Genomic DNA, 19,773 nt, shown 5'->3' with positions numbered 1-19,773 from the left:
CTCTATTTGTTTAATAAGCAAAATAGGCTAAGTATCTAGGAAGATGAAAAGAGCAAGCAGGCTTATTTGGATGAGGAAGTGGTCAGCTCCTAGGTGGTTTCTTAGCAGCTTACAGAAGCTCACAGGGCACTCTGAGGTCTGATTGGCTGCCGTGGGAAGATGGAGGTCGGAAGGCCAGAGAGTGTTTAGCTTACCTCAAAAATTTTCAGATAACCTCAACTTAAAAGCAAAAATCTGCAACTCAGCAGTTCTATTTTGCTTGTTCCTAGTGTTCTAGAAGTGGCTTTTAATTTCCAATGACTCTATGTTCTCTCCAATGTAAAGATTTTGCTGCATGCCAAAGGCTTCTCACTCTCCTTAGAAGCTCTTTCACAGACACTGAAGGGAGACAATCTTCTACAGCCCAACTGGCCCCCACCCTGACTGTCTCAAATAGTCAGGAAAAATATGATTTCCCACCAGATAGGCACTGACCTTTCCAAGCCCATTTGTAGGGAGCAGCTCATCCAACTGCACCACCCAACCTGCACTTCATTGCTCAAATTGCAGAGAATTTTAAAATAAGATTCTTCTAAAATGATTAAGCCCATAGTATGAACTATATATAGTTACTTAGTTAAATGTATCACTATCTGCATGCTGTAACCTACTAAAAGTATGCAGTGAGGTACTCATTGTTGCCTTATCCTATTTGGGACTTACTAAAACTCTTAGAAGAGTCTATCACACCTCGTCTATTTTCCAAAGTTATGTGCATTAACATGGTCAGGTCTTTAGCCCTGGGCTTTATATTAATTGCAGAGAATTCTCAGTTTTTCTTTCTGCAAATCTGGTGAATATAAATTTATACATAGAGCCCCTATCATGTGTTTTTGTTTGTTGGGTTATGTGTTATTATGTCCCTGGCTACACCTCAGAAGCTGTTAATAGATCCATGGATGCATGGGCATGCAGTAAGACAAAGCCACTTGTGTCTGCCAGACAGGCAGAAATGATTTCTCTCTATCAGTGCTTTACATTTTGGCCATGGAAAATGCCTCAGAGATTACTCAAAGAAGCATCCTCCGAAGTGGGGCATCACTCAGGTTATTTTCTCTGACTCCCCCAGATAAATATAATGTTTGTCAAACATTGTCCATTTTGTTCCCGGTACATATCACACATCACTGTCATATGGCATTGTAAATTGACTTAGAATTACACTGTAAGTTTTCATAGAGAAGGAACCATCCTTTTAATTTCTTTCTTTGCCAATTGATGTGTAGCAGTATCCAATAAACTTTTTAAATCCATTTACAAGCATGTATTTATCCTCTGCAGCAGCAGTCCCCAGTCTTTTTGGCTCCAGGGACTAGTTGCATGGAAGACAGTTTTTTGACCGATGTGGTGGGGGTTGGTTCCTGGATGAAACTGTTCCACCTCAGATCATCAGGCATTAGTTCGATTCTCATAAGGAGTGCTCAGCCTACATCCCTCACATGCACAGTTCACAGCAGCGTTTGCACTCCTAGGAGAATCTAATGCCCCCGCTGATCTGACAGGAGGTGGAGCTCAGGCAGTACCTCCTGCTGTGTGGCTCCTTTCTTAACAAGGCTGCAGACTGGCACCCATCCACTGCATGGGGGCTGGGGACCCCTGCTGTACAGTGTACCAGACTGTGCGTCAGGTGCTGGGCATACAATGGAAACAAGAAAGAGTGGACCCTAGCCTCCTGGAACTTCCATTCTTATGGGGAGAGAGATGAAAAGAAGCAAACAGAAGCCTGAAAAAAAAATCAACTCAATAAAGAAACAAACAAGAAAAAGTGTGAGAGAATGATAGAGAGGGAAGGCCTCTCACTCTAGGTGCCCCTTAAGAAGAAAACTAAAGGAAAGGAGAAATGTTGAAGAAGAGCCTTCCAAGAAAAAGGGGGTCACATATGCAAATGTCCTTATTTGGAAAGCAAAAGAAATAATGGGTGCATGAACAAATGGATGTGAAACACACACACACAGAGACACTTTAGGCTAAGTGCTTTACATAAAAAAATTATTTCCCACTATATGGAAGGCAGCCTTGCTAGAGGGCTTTCTAGGTCTCATTACCAGTCATCACCCATGAGCATAACAGCTGTAGGCTTTATTTTTATATGGTTTAATGTAGACCCTCCTGATTACAAACCCAAAGCAGAGCCAGAAGGAGGCTGCCAGAAAGCAAGGCAGCACCGTGATCACAGGGAACTGCCCAGGGCATGCTGATCCTAACCCCAGTGCACCTCCTGGGCTATGCATAAAGGAGGCCACGTCCTGTGAACTGTAAGCTGCAGGAGAAAAAACTTGTTTATTTTTGATAATTGGGCCAGTTTTGGTAAATATTTCCCATACCTGGGTTTACAACGTGAGAGTTTGTTTTAGAATATTCAGTATAAACTCGTAGTTGGGTGGCATCATAGCTTATAGGTTGAGATTGTGGGCTTTGGATTCAGCCTTCCTAGGTTCAAACCCTGACCCTATGACTTTCCACCCATGTGATTGCTTTAACCTTTCTGTGACTCAGTTTCACCATTCCTGAAGGTATTTCTCCTGTTCCTCTGCCCATTCTCTCCCTACCCTATTTCCCCTTCTTCTTCCTCTAGCTATCGCTTTGATATAGACATGTACTGAGGTCTTGCCCATGGGGATTGAGATCAAATTAATGCTGCAAGACCATTAGAACAGTGCCCAGCTCCCGAGGGGTCTATTACAATGAAAACTTTCATCATTAGAATTTTCTTATTTTATTGAACCAAAATCTCCATCTTTTAAAACTTCTATTGATTATCTTAGAGTTGCCCCTTGATATAGCATATGATCTCCAAGTTCATTCAAATACATTTAAGAGTCAATTGCACCTAAAGCTCTGTGTTATTTGTTGAGAACAATTTAATTTCAAGTTATCTTCCATATTGATACGCCTGCAAATAGCTGCTGGGTTTTCATTCCAAATTTAAGGTATTCCCCAGGCTGTTTTACATTTGCTTTTATTCTGAAGTGTTTTTATACTTATTCAATGCTCACATAGTCAAAAAGCAGATGACAACTATTTGGTATAGTTGTGTCTCCCTATATAGTAACAATTCTAAGATATCAATTTTATTTAAAAGGGAGAAAAAAGTTTGAGGACAATCCTCCACACACAATAGCGGGTGACCTAGGACCCCTCCTTGGACTCTGAAGCAGTTCTGATGCCCAGGCCATGGGAAGGGCCGTCATAGGCATCCGCTCTACTTACGCCGCACATCGCAAAGGCATGACACTCTCATTGTCCAGAAATTATGCCAGGTTTTTGCAATGCCTGCTAGCTATACAGTGCATACACTCGCCCCTCACCCCTACAGCCAGCTTACCTCTTAGAAATAGACTGAGAAATAAGAAAGTATGAAAAAATAAGAAAAATTGAAATCATATACTTTATTAAAAAGGGCTACAAGAGCTTGGTCTGGTCCTATGTGGACTTTTTGTCACTTAATTCTAATAATATTTGAAATTTTTCAATGTTTAAAATCAAAACATAATAATTCATATTTTTATAATGACAAAATATTTTAAACTTTTCTTTGGTTTAAGAAGTCTGAATGATATGAAATACATTTTTGAAAAATTTACCACAAAATAAAGCATGGTGATTTGTTTGCTAATTTTATTTTTAGGTTTTTGAGCTTAAAGTGGTAAATTCTTGTGCCTTTTGAGAAATTTGGCTCTTCAGAAAGTATTAATCCTAGGGAAAATCAGATAGCTTTTTACTATGTATGTGTGCGTGTGTGTGTATGTGTGTGTGTGTATATATATATACACGTGTTTGTGTATTTATGTATTTATTACTGTAAGTGATCTGGGCTTGGGGAAAATCATTTATAAAACATATAAAGTGTTATAACTTTTTAATAGCTTATAAAGTGAATTATATGTACCATGGAGCTTGATATTATAAAATATTAACATCTCTAGACTAAGGTAACCCCTGTATTTGAACACTTTATTTGGAATCCTTTCATAAGCAGTAATGCTCTAATGTGCTGTATGGATCTATTTTTAATTACCTTTATCAGATAGCAATCAGAAAGCTGATTGGGAACCTAGATTTTGAAATGACAACAACCAAATCAAACCTAAAAAAATTCAATTTTTTTCTGTTTTTTTAAGTGATTTTTATCAAGACTGGGCAAACTGGAATGTTTAAGCTATATAATACCCACCATGATTTTTTTTTCTTTTTCGAGTACTTTGGGAACTTGATAAAATCTTAAAATACTCTCATAAACATAAGTATAGCAATAATGGGAACCTTAGAATTTTCACTTTAATTCAGTTGTATGTTTATGTTATGCAGAAACATTGGTTCCATATTTCAAATTAAGAAATCACTGAAGAATGAATAACTCCCTTTCAGTCATAAGCATCCTCAACATTATCAACCCAAAATAAGATGCCCTTAATTCTTAAGTTATCCTCTAGCCTCCTTTCTTCCCTCCCCTTCACACATAACGATGTTTTTTAGTTTTCAGTGTAGAAGTCTTGCACTTCTTTTGCTAAATGTGTTCTTAAGCATTTCATTTTGGATGCTATTGTTGTAAATGGAATTGTTTTCATTTAAATTTTGGATTGTTTCATTGCTAGTGCATAAAGGCAGATTGATTTTTGTATATTGACTGAGTATACCAAACCCTTGCTAAACTTGCCAGCTCTTCATTCTAATGGCTTCTTTCTGGTTGCTTTAGGATCTTATATGTGAAAGATAATTTCAAGTGCAAATAGAGCTAGTTTTACTTCTTTCCTTCTAATTGAGATGACTTTTATTTCTTTTTATAAAGTAATCTGCCTGCCCACACTTTGCTTTAGAAGCATTAATATATACAGCACATACTTCTGTCATCATATCTGTAACACTAAATGACACTACTTAAACATCCTATTTATCTTAGCAATCCAAGTTGCCTGATGTATCATGGACATTCAATAAATACCCGTTATATGATTGAATGAATCTCTAGTGTTTCACTGTTGCACGATGGAAAACATAAAGTGCATTTTGTATTTTACAGTATACATCAAATACAGACAAGTAACAAATTGGCAATTTTGAAATTTTTAAGCTATCCAATATTGTGCAATCTAATTATGAAAGTTGCCACTACTTTAGGCTTAATAGAAAGTTTTAAAACTAGTTCTTTCCCCAAAATTTTAATATATTACCAATAAAATGAAGGTCTTATAATTTGAACTCATTTTAAATCCAGGGAGAGAGTGAACAGTTCTGCAAACCCAAGATGTCATGCACAGCATCAGGACACACCTCATAGTTCAGTGAAGGTAACAGGGCACAGTTGTCTCTCTTCACAGAGCAGAAGTACGAACCGTGTGTGGGGGAGCAGCTCCTCCTTGGTCCTCAGTCCCCACGGGGTGCCAGCAATGCCTCCTGCACAGATAGGCTGTCCTGGCCAGAGCTGGGAAAACCAGAAGCGCTCCTTCAGAAGATTATATAATTTGCTTTAACCTTAACAAAATGTCACCTTAACGATCCAAGCTTTACCTTTAGCAAGTCCTCTCTTTATATACTCATTAATTACTAAAAGAATAACAACTGAAGATTGGAAAAACTTGTTACAACATGGACATCTCTCAATTAATCACCATGCCATCATATGATTAACACATCCTAGAAACACATTTTAAACATGTTAAAATTTGACTTTTCAATCAGAAAGCAGCAAGGCTACAAAAGTAGATCGAAAGATTCATCAAGGATGGAAAAATATGTTTGTTTGCAATATAAAAGAACATATTATGTATCTATATGCTGTAATTGAATAAAAGTCATAGAAGTGTCTTGATTCTGGCAAATGTGGCTGTCATCTGAATGTAAAATAAACACTAAGAAATGAATGCTGCAAATTTAGAGCAAGAATTCAGGAAATAACCCTTGGACTTTACAACTCGAGGATCTAGAATGTATCCAATAAAAAGTCAGCCTGCAGAAAGACCCCTTTTCACACTCCCAGTTTCTAAGTGGTTAAAGCTTACTTAGACAGAAACTACCTGGAACTCCCTGCTCTGGTCTTTGTAAACAGCCGCCATAATCTTTTACTCCGAAAGTCTTAGCTGGTTTTAATATGATGTATTATTTTTAAATATTCTGCCTTATACAATATTGGTTTCTATACTGTCTTACATCCCACTCCCCTCTAGAGTATGAAACCATTGAGCACAATTACCATTGTCTTCTTTTTTCATTTTTAATTGACAAATACTAATTGTATCTATTTATGGGATACAACGTGATGTTTTGATACATGTATACACTGTGGAATGATCAAATAAGGCTAATTAACATATCCATCACCTCACATACTTATTTATTTGTGGCAAGAACATTTAAAATCCACTGTTTTAGCATTTAGAAATTATACGCCATTGCCTATAATTACTCTGCTGTACAAGAGATGATTCCTCCTGTCTAACTGAAACTTTGAAACTTTTAACCAACATTTCCTCTTTCCCCGCCCACCACCTTTACCCCAGCTTCTGGTAGTCACCATGCTACTCACTACTTCTGAGTTCGACTTTTTTAGGCTCCCATAAACACTGAGACATGACAGCTACTTCACAGTATATATTCTGTTTTATTACAACAGACCCACACTTCCATTTCAAGCTTCTTCTTCTTCTGAAATCTAATGAGACACCATGTACTTACAAAATTAATTTCAATAATTTTAGGAGTACAATGACATTTTGTTACATGGATGAATGATATAGTAGTGGAGTGTGGGCTTTTAGTGCACTCACCACCCAAATAGTGTACATTTACTATCCAATAGGTAGTTTTTCACTCTTCACCCCCTTCCAGCCTCTCCACTTCTGAGTCTCAAGTGTCCATTATACCACTCTATATGCTTTTGTGTATGCATAGCTTAGCTCTCACTTACGAGTGAGAACATGTATACATCTCATAATTTGTTGAGAAAATGACATGTCAAGAAATGAATTCCCTCAGTTTTCTTATATAATTTGCATAAATATATCTACATACTCTCAGAACCTTCCTTATGCCATCACCTTATTTCATCTGTCATTGTACATCTTGAATTCTGAATCTTACATAATACTGATTTCTTCCACATACATCACATATATGCATCATTTCCCACACCAGAAAGTTCAAAATAGGCCAGATGCAGTGGCTCACGCCTGTAATCCCAGGACTTTGGAAGGTTGAGGTGGTTGGATCACCTGAGGTCAGGAGTTCGAGACTAAAAATACAAAAATTAGCTGGGTGTGGTGGCGGGTACCTGTAATACCATCTTCTCGGGAGGCTGAGGCAGGAGAATCACCTAAGCCTGGGAGGCAGAGGTTGCAGTGAGATGAGATCGCACCATTGCACTCCAGCTCAGGCAACAGAGTGAGACTCCATTTCAAAAAAGAAAGAAAGAAGGAAGGAAGGAAGGAAGGAAGGAAGGAAGGAAGGAAGGAAGGAAGGAAGGAAGGAAAGAAAGAAAGAAGACAGAAAGAAGGAAATAAAGAAAGAAAGAAAGAAAAAGACAGAAAGAAGGAAAGAAAGAAAGAAAGACGAAAGAAGAAAGAAAGAAAGAAAGAAAGAAAGAAAGAAAGAAAGAAAGAAAGAAAGAAAGAAAAAGACAGAAAGAAGGAAAGAAAGAAAGAAGGAAAACAAAGAAAGAAAGAAAGGGAGAGGGGGGAGGGAGGGAGGAAGGAAAGAAGGAAGGAAGGAAGGAGTCAAAATAAATGGAAGAAACTTTTTCACCAGGACTCCTCTTCAAACTGCTGTCTGATCTTTCATTTTTCCCTCAAAAAATTCCGAAGAAGAATGTATTCACTGACTCCACTTAGTAGTCTTATACTCCTCAATCCCCTCAATCGAGTACAACTCAACTTCTCCTCTTAAGAGTCTACAAACATGATTAATACAGAGATCACACGTGAATTCTTAATAGCTAAATCCAAGGTATTTTTTTTCAGCCATTTTCTTCTTTGCCACCTTGGATTTTGTCTTTTGGGTGCTTTCCTTTTTTGAGACATTCTCTACTTCCTTACTTCTTTATTTTAATAGACAACATAGAGTTGGGTCCTATTTATCCTCTCTGACATTCTCTGTCTTTTAATTGGTCAATTTAGACCATTCACATTTAAAGTGATATTAGCATTTTGTATTAATATCTAATATCTTTATAACTGTTTCCTATTCATTGCATTTATACTTTGTTTCCCTTCCCCACCCCTAACCCCACCCCACCTCCATCTTTATTTTGCCTTCTCTAATTTTAATTAAATATTATTAATGATTCCATTTAATCTAATGTCTTAGAATATCATTTATATTGCTTTATTATCATTGGTTTTAGTGATGCCTTTGAATTCATTGCTGTGTTTTTATTTGCGTATTTGCATTAACTTATTTCAAGACAATAAATACAGAACTGAAATTAGAGCAGAGTCTTACACTGGTGGGCACTTCTCTCTTATGTATTCCTTTCCTGCAAAACAAAAGGCAGAATGCCATATTGCCCATTGACAACATATGAAAGACAATTCTTTAGCATTTTATTTTACTTTGGAAATGTTAAAAAAAGAACCTCTTGATTTTATTGGTATAGTGTACATACAAAAAATTAATAGAAGAAAAAGAAAACTCCAGAGTATATCATAAATTCAGTTATCTAAACACACAACACATATCAGTCATTCCCATAATATAAATACTTTAACATGTAAAATTATTTTCACTAAGAGACATACGGCTCATTCCTCATCTCAACATGAAGCCACTATTACATTATCTACTCTCTTTTAAGGTGCTTATTTCTATTGACTGAAATTTATTTTGTTTTCATAAACATTATTTTAGAATAGTTTGATTTATCAAAAAGTTTCTAATATAGTATAGAAAGTACCATACAGCCCACACACAGTTTACCCTATTATTAGCATAATATATTGTTATGATTAATTTGTCACAAATTAATGAATATTAATACATTACTACTAACTATAGCTCATGTTTTATTCAGATTTTCTAAGTTTTCCCCTAATATTATTTTCTTTTTTTTTTTTTTTTTTTGTCTTGCTCTGTCACCCAGGCTGGAGTGCAGTGGTGAAATCTCGTCTCACTGCAACCTCCACCTGCCGGGTTCAAGCCTCCGAATGCCGGGTTCAGCATTGCTCCGCCTGCTGAAGCAATTCTTCAGCCTCAGCCTCCCGGGTAGCTGGTATTACAGGCGCTCACCACCACGCTGGGCTAATTTTTGTATTTTTAGTAGAGACGAGGTTTCACCGTGTTAGCCAGGATGGTCTCGATCTCCTGACCTCATGATCCACCCACCTCGGCCTCCCAAAGTGCTGAGATTACAGGCGTGAGCCACTGCACCCAGCCCCCCAATATTATTTTCTAATACATGATTCCATATAAAATATTGTCTTAAACTTAGTCAACATGTTTCTTTAGGGTACTCCTCAGGCTCCTTAGTTTTTCAGGTTTTCCTTGTTTTTAATGACTTTGAACAGTCTTGAGTACAGGTGACATATTTTCTAGACTATCCCTTCATTGGCATTTGTCTATGTTTCACACAGTCAGACAGCAGCTATGGGTCTTAGGGAGAATGATCACAGAGGTAAGGGGTCATTCTAATTACATCATGTCAGGGAACAAACAAAATGAATTGTCACTGTTCATATTGACTTTGATTACCAAGGGAGGGTTTTTTAGGTTTCTGACTGTAAAATCACTATAAAGTTCCCCTTTCCATGCTGTATACATTCTAATCAAATAACTATGTGCAGCCCATACTTAATGAAGAGGGACCTAGGGTCCACCACTTTGAGGGCAGAGTATCTAAATACATTGAATTCTACTTGACAGATACATCTGGTCTTCTTCATTCATTAACTAATTAATTATATAAATGCATATATATATATATATATACACACACACACACAACACACAGGCATTTATTTTATATATTGGGTTTCAACCCAACACATATATTTTATACTATGGTTAATAATCTGATATTGTGTTATTTATTTTTGTTCAAATAGTTTCAGCTTTGGCCATGTGGAAGCTCAGTTGGCCCCTATGCTCATTGGCGTAGCACAGTAAGTGTGTGTGTGTGTGTGTGTGTGTGTGTTCTGTACTTTCTTACTTTCTGGAACCTCAAAATACTACAGATTCATTTTACGTATTTCCTGATGCAGTATTAGAATCAGTCATTTCAACAAGTAGCCGTATGCTGCCTGTGTGTGTAAACTTATCTGTGAATATTAGTTATGTGTAAATCTGTGTTTATATCAAAGTAGAGATGACTTCACACTGACTTTTTCTCCCTTGCCAGTCAGTAACCTCTCACTCCAGAAGTGAGAGACCTGGCTCCCACCACACCCAACCATTACATAATCATTCAAATCCGCTGTACATGTGTAGTGGTTTTAGAATTGTTAAGCCCACGGAAAACAAGTTTATCAGCTACAGTACAATACAATGCCTCAGTACATTTCCTTGTACCTTTAATCTTACAGGCTTCATTTATTTGCAGAGTCACTTAGGTCAGCACACTCTCCCCCATTTCTTTTATTGAGGTTGTTTCATATATTTGTAATACAGTTAGATCCTTTTATCACATTCTGCATTTCATTCTATGATCCCATTACCTCTTAATTTTTTTAATTTTACATATATTAAGATTTGCTCTAGTGCTGTAAATTATATGGGAATTGAAAAATGCACAATGACATGCATTCACCATTATAGTATCATACAGAATAGATCACCACGTTAAAAAAAATTCTCCGTGCCTCACCTATTCAAACACCCTCTTCCATAAACCATAGGAGTCACTGATCTGTTCACCTTTTCCAGAATTTCAAATAAATGAAATAATACAGTACCTAGTCTTTTCAGAGTGGTTTGTTTCATGTAGCATATATAACTCATGTTTTTGCATGGCTTAATAGCTTATTTCTTTTCAATGCTGAATGATATTCTATTATGGAACACCACAATTTGTTTATTTATTCATCTCTTGAAGAGCATCTCAGTTGCTTCCAGCTTTATTATGAATAAAGCTTCTATAAATACTCACATGCCAGTATTTTTGTGGGCATTAGTTTTAAAATAACTTGAGTAGATACCTGGAATGCAATGGCCTGATTGCATAAGATTATATTTAGCTTTGTAAGAAACTGCCAAAATGTCTTCCAAAGTTAGTGCATCACTTTGAATTCCTATTAATAATAAATGAGAGCTCCTGTTGCTCTGCATATTTCTCAACAACATCAGATTTGAAGGATTTTAAACGTTCTCGTAAGTGTGAGTGGTATCTTGTTTTTAATTTGCATTTTCAGAATGACAAACAATGCTGCACATCTTTTGTCCTGCTTAGTCGTCATCTGTATTCTTGGGCGAGGGGCCTTTACAAAATTTTTGCCCATTTTTAATTGGATTGTTTTTGTATTGCTCAGTTTTTAGAGTTTTTTTAATATTTTGTGTGCAAACCTTTAATAAGATTTGTCTTTTTGCTTGAGTTGGGCTTGATATGTTCTTTTTTCCTCTAATTTTCTAAGGTGGAAGCTAAGGTTTTATATTTTAGATCATCTTTAAATAGAAATGTTCAAATTTCTCTCTGAGCACTGCTTTTGCTGCCTCCCATGTACTCTAATGTTTTATTTTAATTTTTATTAAGTTCATAATAGTGTTTTAAATATATCTTTAGATTTCCTTAGATTATGTGTTATTTAGAAGTCTTTAGCTTAATTTCCAAATATTTGGTGGATTTTCCAATTATCTTAATGTTATTGTATTTAATTTTCATATTTTGTTGTCTTAGAACATACTTTGTATGATTTCTGCTCTTTTAAATTTGTTAGAGTGACTCATTAAAACAAAAATAACAATATAACATGTAAGCTCTGGGTTGAACACTAAGAGTTTAAAAGCAATGCATACCTAAAAAGCCAACAGATGGGAAAACATAATAATAATAACAGAAGAAAGTATATACTTTCTCAACCCAATAATAGGCAAGTAAGGAGAAAAAAGAAAAAGGAGAAAAACGGTACAAATGGAAAACTATTAAGACTTTAAATTTAAGCCAAATATGTTAGTAATTGTATTGAGTCTTATTGGACTAAATGCTCAACTAAAATACAATGTCAAGATAGATAAAAATACAATTAAAATAGGACACATACACCTCAAAGAAAGCCTTGTATTCTGCTTCCCAGAGACATATCATAAATAAAGGACATGGTAAGTTTGAAATAATAGAATAAAATAAGATGTACCTTAAAAATTAATTAATAGAAACTACGCTAATATCATACAAAATGCAATTTGATTACAAATATTACTGAAGACAGAGGGACATTACATAATGACAAAAGTCAGTATAACAAGAAGACCTGTATTTTCCTCATTTCTAATGCATATAATAACACCACCTCAAAACTCTATTAAGTAACATCTAACAGTACAAAAGAAGAAACAGATAAGTCTGTAGCACACTTGGGGATTTTAGTAAACCTCAAATGATGAATTGGACAAAACAATCAGTGTGAGTATAGAGGATTTTAACATGGTTGACAAACCTATAGAATGTGTTTATTTGGTAAAAATTTGTTGCACTGTGTACTTAAGATTTGTAATTTTGCACATACGATTAGATATTAATTATTCAGTTGCATTGTAGAGAATCAGTGATCACCTGGCCAGGGATAGGATGCAATGGCATACAAATGAGAACATGTTCAGATGCCATGGCCTTAAATTTGACTAGAGATAATGGTAGTAGCTCAAGTTAAGGAATGATTGCAAAAGTGAATGGATTAAGAGAAATATCAAGTACTTAGTGATGATTAATGATATGTTTGTGATGAGAAGATCAAAGAAATATCAGTGTATTTTTTAGTAGATGAGTTTTTTTAATGAAATCGAAAAATCATTTTAGTTTGCATCAGTGAATTGGATATGAGTTTGGGTGAAGAATATGAGAGGTTAAAAAGGACTCATCCATGACTTTCACTTCTGGAATTGCACTGGGTGGATATGTGCAAAACATAGGGGGAAAATGCACTTACTTGCATATCTGTGTCCACTTGCCTTACATAAAACTCCTTGAATAGAGGACTATTACAGATTATTAGCATCTGTCTTCCCTGTTTGAAGTTCAGCTGCTGAATCACTGTGATGGTAAATGTATGATGGTTGAATGATTCTTGATTTGCTACCTATGTTAGTCTGTTTTGCTTGTTATAAAGGAATACCTGAGACTGGGTAATTTATAAAGAAAAGAGGTTTATTTGGCTCATGGTTTTGTGGGCTGTACAAGCAGGGCACAGCATCTGCTCAGCTTCTAGTGAGGCCTTGGGAAGCTTCCAATTATAGTGGAAGGCTAAGGGGGAACAGGTGTGTCACATGGCTAGAGAGGAAGCTCAAGAGAGGAAGCGATGCTGGGCTATTTTACACGACCACCCCTCACATGAACTGCAAGTGAGAACTCACTCATCACTGTGAGGAGGGCACCAAGCCAGTCATGAGGGATTTCCCCCCGTGACCCAGACACCTACCACCAGTCCCACTTCCAACACTGGGGATCACATTTCAACATGAGATTAGGAAGGGACAAATATCCAAACCATATCACTACCCCATTTCCTGGATGTTGGCACTCTGTGGAGCAGAGAAACAAATAAGTCTCAGCAGCTTGTCTTATACTCTTTCCTCAGAAATTTTAGAATGAACATCCCAGTTGGGTCTATTTCTGAAAGTAATCTTCGATTGACTCACATGTTTTAGCTGTTTAAAGATCAGAGGAGCTCTCCTTACATAACCCTATTAATAAAGTGTTGTATCACAGGAGGGGAAAAAAACCCTAAATGTATGATTTTGGAGGTCATACAATACATCCGTTGTGTAATCAGTGTCACATTTAAGGGAGCAAATAAGAGAGGAAAATGCTTGTCTGGATCACATCATCCAGAAGCCTATAGATCCTGGCATTTGCAAATAAAAAAATCAAAATAACCATCATGTCTTTTATTACCCTTGTAGTTATTTAAATAACCATTATTTCTTATCATTAGATTCCATATTTGAAGGTTGCTCATTTTTCATTGCTTATATACATCTGCTTCACTTAACTTTAGCCATTAGTTATCTAATCACTGCCAGGCACTTACACCAGTAATTCTAGCACTTTGGGAGGCCGAGGCAGGTAGATCGCTTGACGTCAGGAGTTCAAAACCAGCCTGGCCAACATCGTGAAACCCCATATCTACTAAAAATACAAAAAAAAAAAAAAAGATTAGCCGTGTGTGGTGGCAGGTGCCTGTAATCCCAGCTACTTGGGGGGCTGAGGCAGGAGAATCGCTTAAACCCAGGAGGCAGAGGATGCAGCGAGCCAAAATCCAAGATTGCATCACTGCACTCCAGCCTGGGTGACAGAGCAAGACTTCATCTCAAAAAAAAAAAAAAAAAAAAAAGAAAAAAAAACCACACAAACAAATTATCTAACCACCGTCCTATATTTTATTTGTATAAATTTAAGGGGTACAAGTGCAGTCTTAACTGTTGTATTTTAATATCATTTTAAAGATGATCAGATTAAAAAATTAATAAACTTACTGCTTTAAATTATAATACACTATGTGGAAAATGAGCCTTATGTCCAGATAACATTTATAAATGCTATAATAATATTGCTTCAAAATGTATCCTATACTAAGAAAATAAACTTATTATATAGACATTGAGCCTTGATAAATTGAATTTACAATATAATTATTTTGTTTTTATGTGAAACTTTTTCTCTTATACCAATTTACTAATGGAAGAACACTTAAAACACTGCTGGAAGGGAAGTAAATAATTGTTACTATAATCTTTTATTTTACTGAGAAACCAACCAAAAACTGCATTGAGTGCCCAGCTCAAAATTGCATATGAAAGTATAAAAATATCACCATAAGAGTATGATATATCTGAATTTTAAGAACCTTGTTTATAACTATAAAAAGAAAAAATAAGTAAATGTAATGAAAGTTAATGTTAATTAAATGTCTTTAGCAAAAGCAACAAAAGGAGATTCAGAATAATCACATTTTGGATAATTGACATGAGGAAGTATAAGATCTGATGGTATCTTATGAAATATGTAGATTAATAGTATTAATACCCTAAAATACTCATTTGTGTTGTGCTTCTATTTATTTTTTCTCAGACGGGGTTCAACAGATAGCCTCAGAATAAACTTTGAGATAGGTACAATTATCAAGAAGCAAAGTCTCATTTTCCACAGAAGATGTAAGTTGGTATTTAATGTGTTAATTATTTCCTTTAAATTAGATATACAGAAAAAATCAAAGCACATTTACATGAAATTAGAAAAATGGATTTTATGCCTAAGGAATATATAAAATACATAAAAACTTCCATATGAGCTGATTGGCAGTTTCTTCATGAAGAATTATAATTGTTATAAATTATGTTTTAAGGATCAACATTTAATTTTGCTTAAAATTGAATATTTACACTAACTAATGAGATATGTTTTCTACTGATTACTCTATAGCACAAAAGTCTCACATATAATTAATATTTGAGCCATGATTATGTTTTTATATCTACCAATTTATCCAACAATGATTTAATGAATCTTTAGTGTGCCAGGCACTAAACCATTCAGATTAATAAGTATGACAAAAATGAAAACAAATTTTTACTAGAAATACATGCAAGATCTTAAGAACATCAAATACTCTTAACTATAATAATAGTATTTTTCCACAGTACTTAAATGGTTGTTCATGAACTATCCTCTGTGTGTCCCAACATTTAGCTTTTATCAGATTTTATATTCCCATTAAATTTAAATTTAAGGATGTTTCATTCATGATAAACCACTTCATGTGCAATTAGAAACTAGGGGGACAGAATTGGGCACGTGTCAAGTATAACACTGTGGTCATTAAAGAGATCCTACCATAGATGCTCATGCCAGGCTTACCTTAGATGAAGACTATACTTCTGCATTTGAGACAACATTGATTCCTGGACACATCGCTTAATGTGATTGGTAATAAAATAAGAATTCCTAGAGCCAATAAAATGCTTAAGATAATAATGATGAACTTATGGTTTAAAACATGAACAAAAGTGGCATAACAAAAATATATTTTTCTTGAAGCATATTGCAAAATACTGTATTGTAAATACATTATTATTAAAATTTAGAGCCAATAATTGGCATTTTCTAAGGACCTAAGAATTTTTAAAACATGTTTACTGCTTTATATAATAATGAAATTAATACATCTCATTGTAAGGCAAATTTGAAAACTATAAAAAATGTAAACTCTAGGAAAGATATACAGAAGAAATTTAAAAATTGAAATCCCAGCATCCAGAGTTCACCAGGGTGATATACATAACTATATTTTTATCTCAAACTGAAACCATAGAACAGATTAAATTTTTAATACACAGAATTTTAGAACTGTTTTGGAGTTACAGAAAAAAACTAGGACGTCCTGCTGTGGGGTGGGGGGAGGGGGGAGGGATAGCATTAGGAGATACACCTAATGTTAAATGACGAGTTAATGGGTGCAGCACACCAATATGGCACATGTATACATATGTAACAGAACTGCACGTTGTTCACATGTACCCTAAAACTTAAAGTATAATAAATAAAAGAAAACATTATAGATAGTACAGAGTTCCCCTACATCCTACACTCAGTTTTCTCTATTATTAACATCTTACATTACCATGACACGTTTGTTTTAATTAATGAACAAATGATGGTACATTATTGTTAACTAATTAACTAAAGCCTACACCTTATAGAAGTGTCCTTAGTTTTTAAAGGATGTCCTTTTTCTGTGCCAGGATCCCATCTAGGTTACCTCATTGTAATTTGTTGCCATATCTTCCCAGGCTCCTCTTGGCTTTGTCAGTTTCTCAATTTTCGTTTTGTTTTGTTTTTAAGAACCTTGATATTTTTGAGGGGCCTTGGTGAGATATTTTACAAGGTGTTCTGTTAAAACTTCTCTAATATTTTTGTTTTAAGAAGACTGGTATTATAGGGTACTGGGAGGAAGGCCCAGAGATAAGTGCCCATTCCATCTTATCCTCTCAAGAGTGCATGCTATCAACATGATGTGTAGCCAGTGGTATTGACCAAGGTCACTTAACTGAGGTAGTGTTTGTCATGTTTCTCCACAGGAAAGGTACTCTTTATTCCCCTTTCCATATTGTAGGCTTTATAAGAAGTGCCTATGCACACAGTCCACACCTGCGGAGAATGCAGAGTTACAGTTTTCCATTGTGAGGGCAGAATTCAGAATGTCTATGTAAATCACTCGGAATATTTCTACATTGGGAGATTTGTCCTATCTATCTATCATCTATCTATCTATCTATCTATCTATCTATCTATCTACCTACCTATATGTCTATCTGTATCTATATGTGCTCATGGATATTTATTTTATACTTTGGGCTATAATTTAATACTATTGAATTGTTTTTTTTTTTTTGGTTTTGCTCAAATATTTCTTGGTTTGGCCATTATGAGCTCATTTCAGGGGGCCGGTGTGCTCCTTTGAAATACCCGCATCAAAGTGTGTGTGCGTGTGGATGTGCATGTGTGTGTGTTGGGCACTTTCTTCCTTTCTGAGACAAGATGTCCGGGCCTATCTTTTATAATCCCTTCCCTAGTCCTAGAATCAGTTGGTACTGTTATTGGAGAAAGATGTTAGTATTGGCTGTTTCTTGTTGGTAGGGTGCTAGATTTATTTTTGCATTCAGTTTTTTTTAAAAAATATATATATAATAAGAATTTTCTTGTTAAGTTTTAAGTTTGCTTTTGAAATTGTTTTAAAATGCAGTAGTCCATTGTATATTTTGTTGAAAAATGATTATTTAAACAAGAGGCAATACTAACAATATAAATATGTTTGCAATTTTCCCTGTTCCTAATAACATAGCACACCTCTTTTTCTGCAAAATGAAGCTAGCTTTTATTTTAATAAAACAAATACATTTTGTTTAATACCTACTTCTCATAGTTTATATATTTGTTAGTAAATAAGTAAAATATGTATAAAATAATAATAGTCCAGATGAGATTATTAAATTGGATAGAAAATGTACTTGCAGGATTTAACAACAATAACATAATAGAACTAGAACAAATTTTCATTTTTAATTTTTGTGGGTACATGGTAGGTGTACCTGAGATGTTTTGATACCGGGATGTGATGTGAAATAATCACATTATGGACAGTTGGGTATTCATCCCATCAAGCATTTATCCTTTGCATTGCAATCCATTCAATTATTCTCTTTTAGTTGTTTATAAATGTACAATTAAATTATGTTAACTATAATCACTCCGTTATGCTATCAAATAGTAGGTCTCATTAATTCCTTCTAATTATTTTTTGTGCCCATTAACCATTCCCACCTCCCTTCTCTACCTCCTCCACTCCCACTGCCCTTCCCAGCCTCTGGAAACTATCCTTCTACTCTCTATGCCCATGATTTTAATTGTTTTGATTTATAGCTCCCACAAATATGTGAGAACATGTGATGTTTCTCTGTTTATACCTCATTTAACTTAACATAATCATCTCCGATTCCATCCATATTGTTGCAAATGACAGGATTTCATTCTTCTTTATGGCTGAATAGTACTCCATTTTGTATAAGCACCCCATTTATTTTCATCCATTAATCTGCTGATAGACACTTAGGTTGCTTCTAAATCTTGGTTATCGTGAACAGTGCTGAAACAAACACGGGAGTGCAAATCTCTCTTCAATATACCGATTTCCTTTGTTTGGGTATATACCCAGCAATGGGATTACTGGATCATATAGTAGCTCCATTTTTAGTTTTTTGAGGAACCTCCAAACTGTTCTCCATAATGATTGTACTAATTTACATTCCCACCAGCAGTGTACAGGGGTTCCCTTTTCTCCACGTCCTTGCCAGCATTTGTTATTACCTGTCTTTTGGATATAATCCATTTTAACTGGGGTGAAGTGGTATTTCATGGAAGGTTTATTTAGGGTTTTGTTTTTGTTTTTTATTTTTGTTTTTGTTGTTGGAGACAGGGTCTTGCTGTGCCATCCAGGCTAGAATGCAGGGGTGTGATAATAGCTGTTTGCAGCCTCGACCTCCTGTGCTCAATTGATCCTCCTACCTCAGCCTCCAGAGTAGCTGGGAATATAGGTGCATGCCACCACACCCAACTAATTTTTTTGTGTGCTTTTTGCAGAGATGAGGTTTCACCATGTTGTCCCAAGCTCAAGTGGTCCACCAGCCTCAGCCTCCAAAAGTGCTAGGAATACAGGCATGAGCCACCACACTTGTCATCGTTGAAGTTTTGATTTGCGTTTCTCTGATGATCAGTGATGTTGAGCACATTGTCACATGTCTGTTAGCCATCTTTATGTCTTTTTTTTTTTTTTGACGGAGTCTCGCTCTGTTGCTGGAGTGCAGTGGCATGATCTCAGTTCACTGCAACCTCTGCCTCCTGGGTTCAAGCGATTCTCCTGCCTCAGCCTCCCGAGTAGCTGAGACTACAGGCATGCGCCACCACGCCCAGCTCATTTTTGTATTTTTAGTAGAGATGGGGTTTCACTTGTCTTTGAAAAATGTCTATTCAGACCTTTTGCCATTTTTAAATGGGATTAATAGTCTTTTTCCTATTGAACTGTTTGAATTTTTTACATATTCTAG

At 35.6% G+C, this 19,773-nt stretch overlaps 1 long non-coding RNA gene across 6 annotated transcripts in view; it reads right to left on the bottom strand.

Moving 5' to 3' along the window:
• LOC104007596 (uncharacterized) overlaps positions 1-19,773 on the bottom strand; it is a 69,495-nt gene that overhangs the window by 39,424 nt on the left and 10,298 nt on the right. For all 6 annotated transcript variants that reach the window (XR_010159541.1, XR_010159540.1, XR_008536718.2 and 3 more), the window contains one exon: positions 5,311-5,461. This is a non-coding gene — a long non-coding RNA (uncharacterized LOC104007596). The remainder of the gene's footprint in view (positions 1-5,310; positions 5,462-19,773) is intronic.

This window comes from Pan troglodytes, chromosome 7 (assembly GCF_028858775.2).
Source record: "Pan troglodytes isolate AG18354 chromosome 7, NHGRI_mPanTro3-v2.0_pri, whole genome shotgun sequence".
Classification (NCBI taxonomy): Eukaryota; Metazoa; Chordata; class Mammalia; order Primates; family Hominidae; genus Pan; species Pan troglodytes.
The sequence above is the reverse complement of the archived record's forward strand: the minus strand, read 5'-3'. Positions and strand labels throughout refer to the sequence as shown.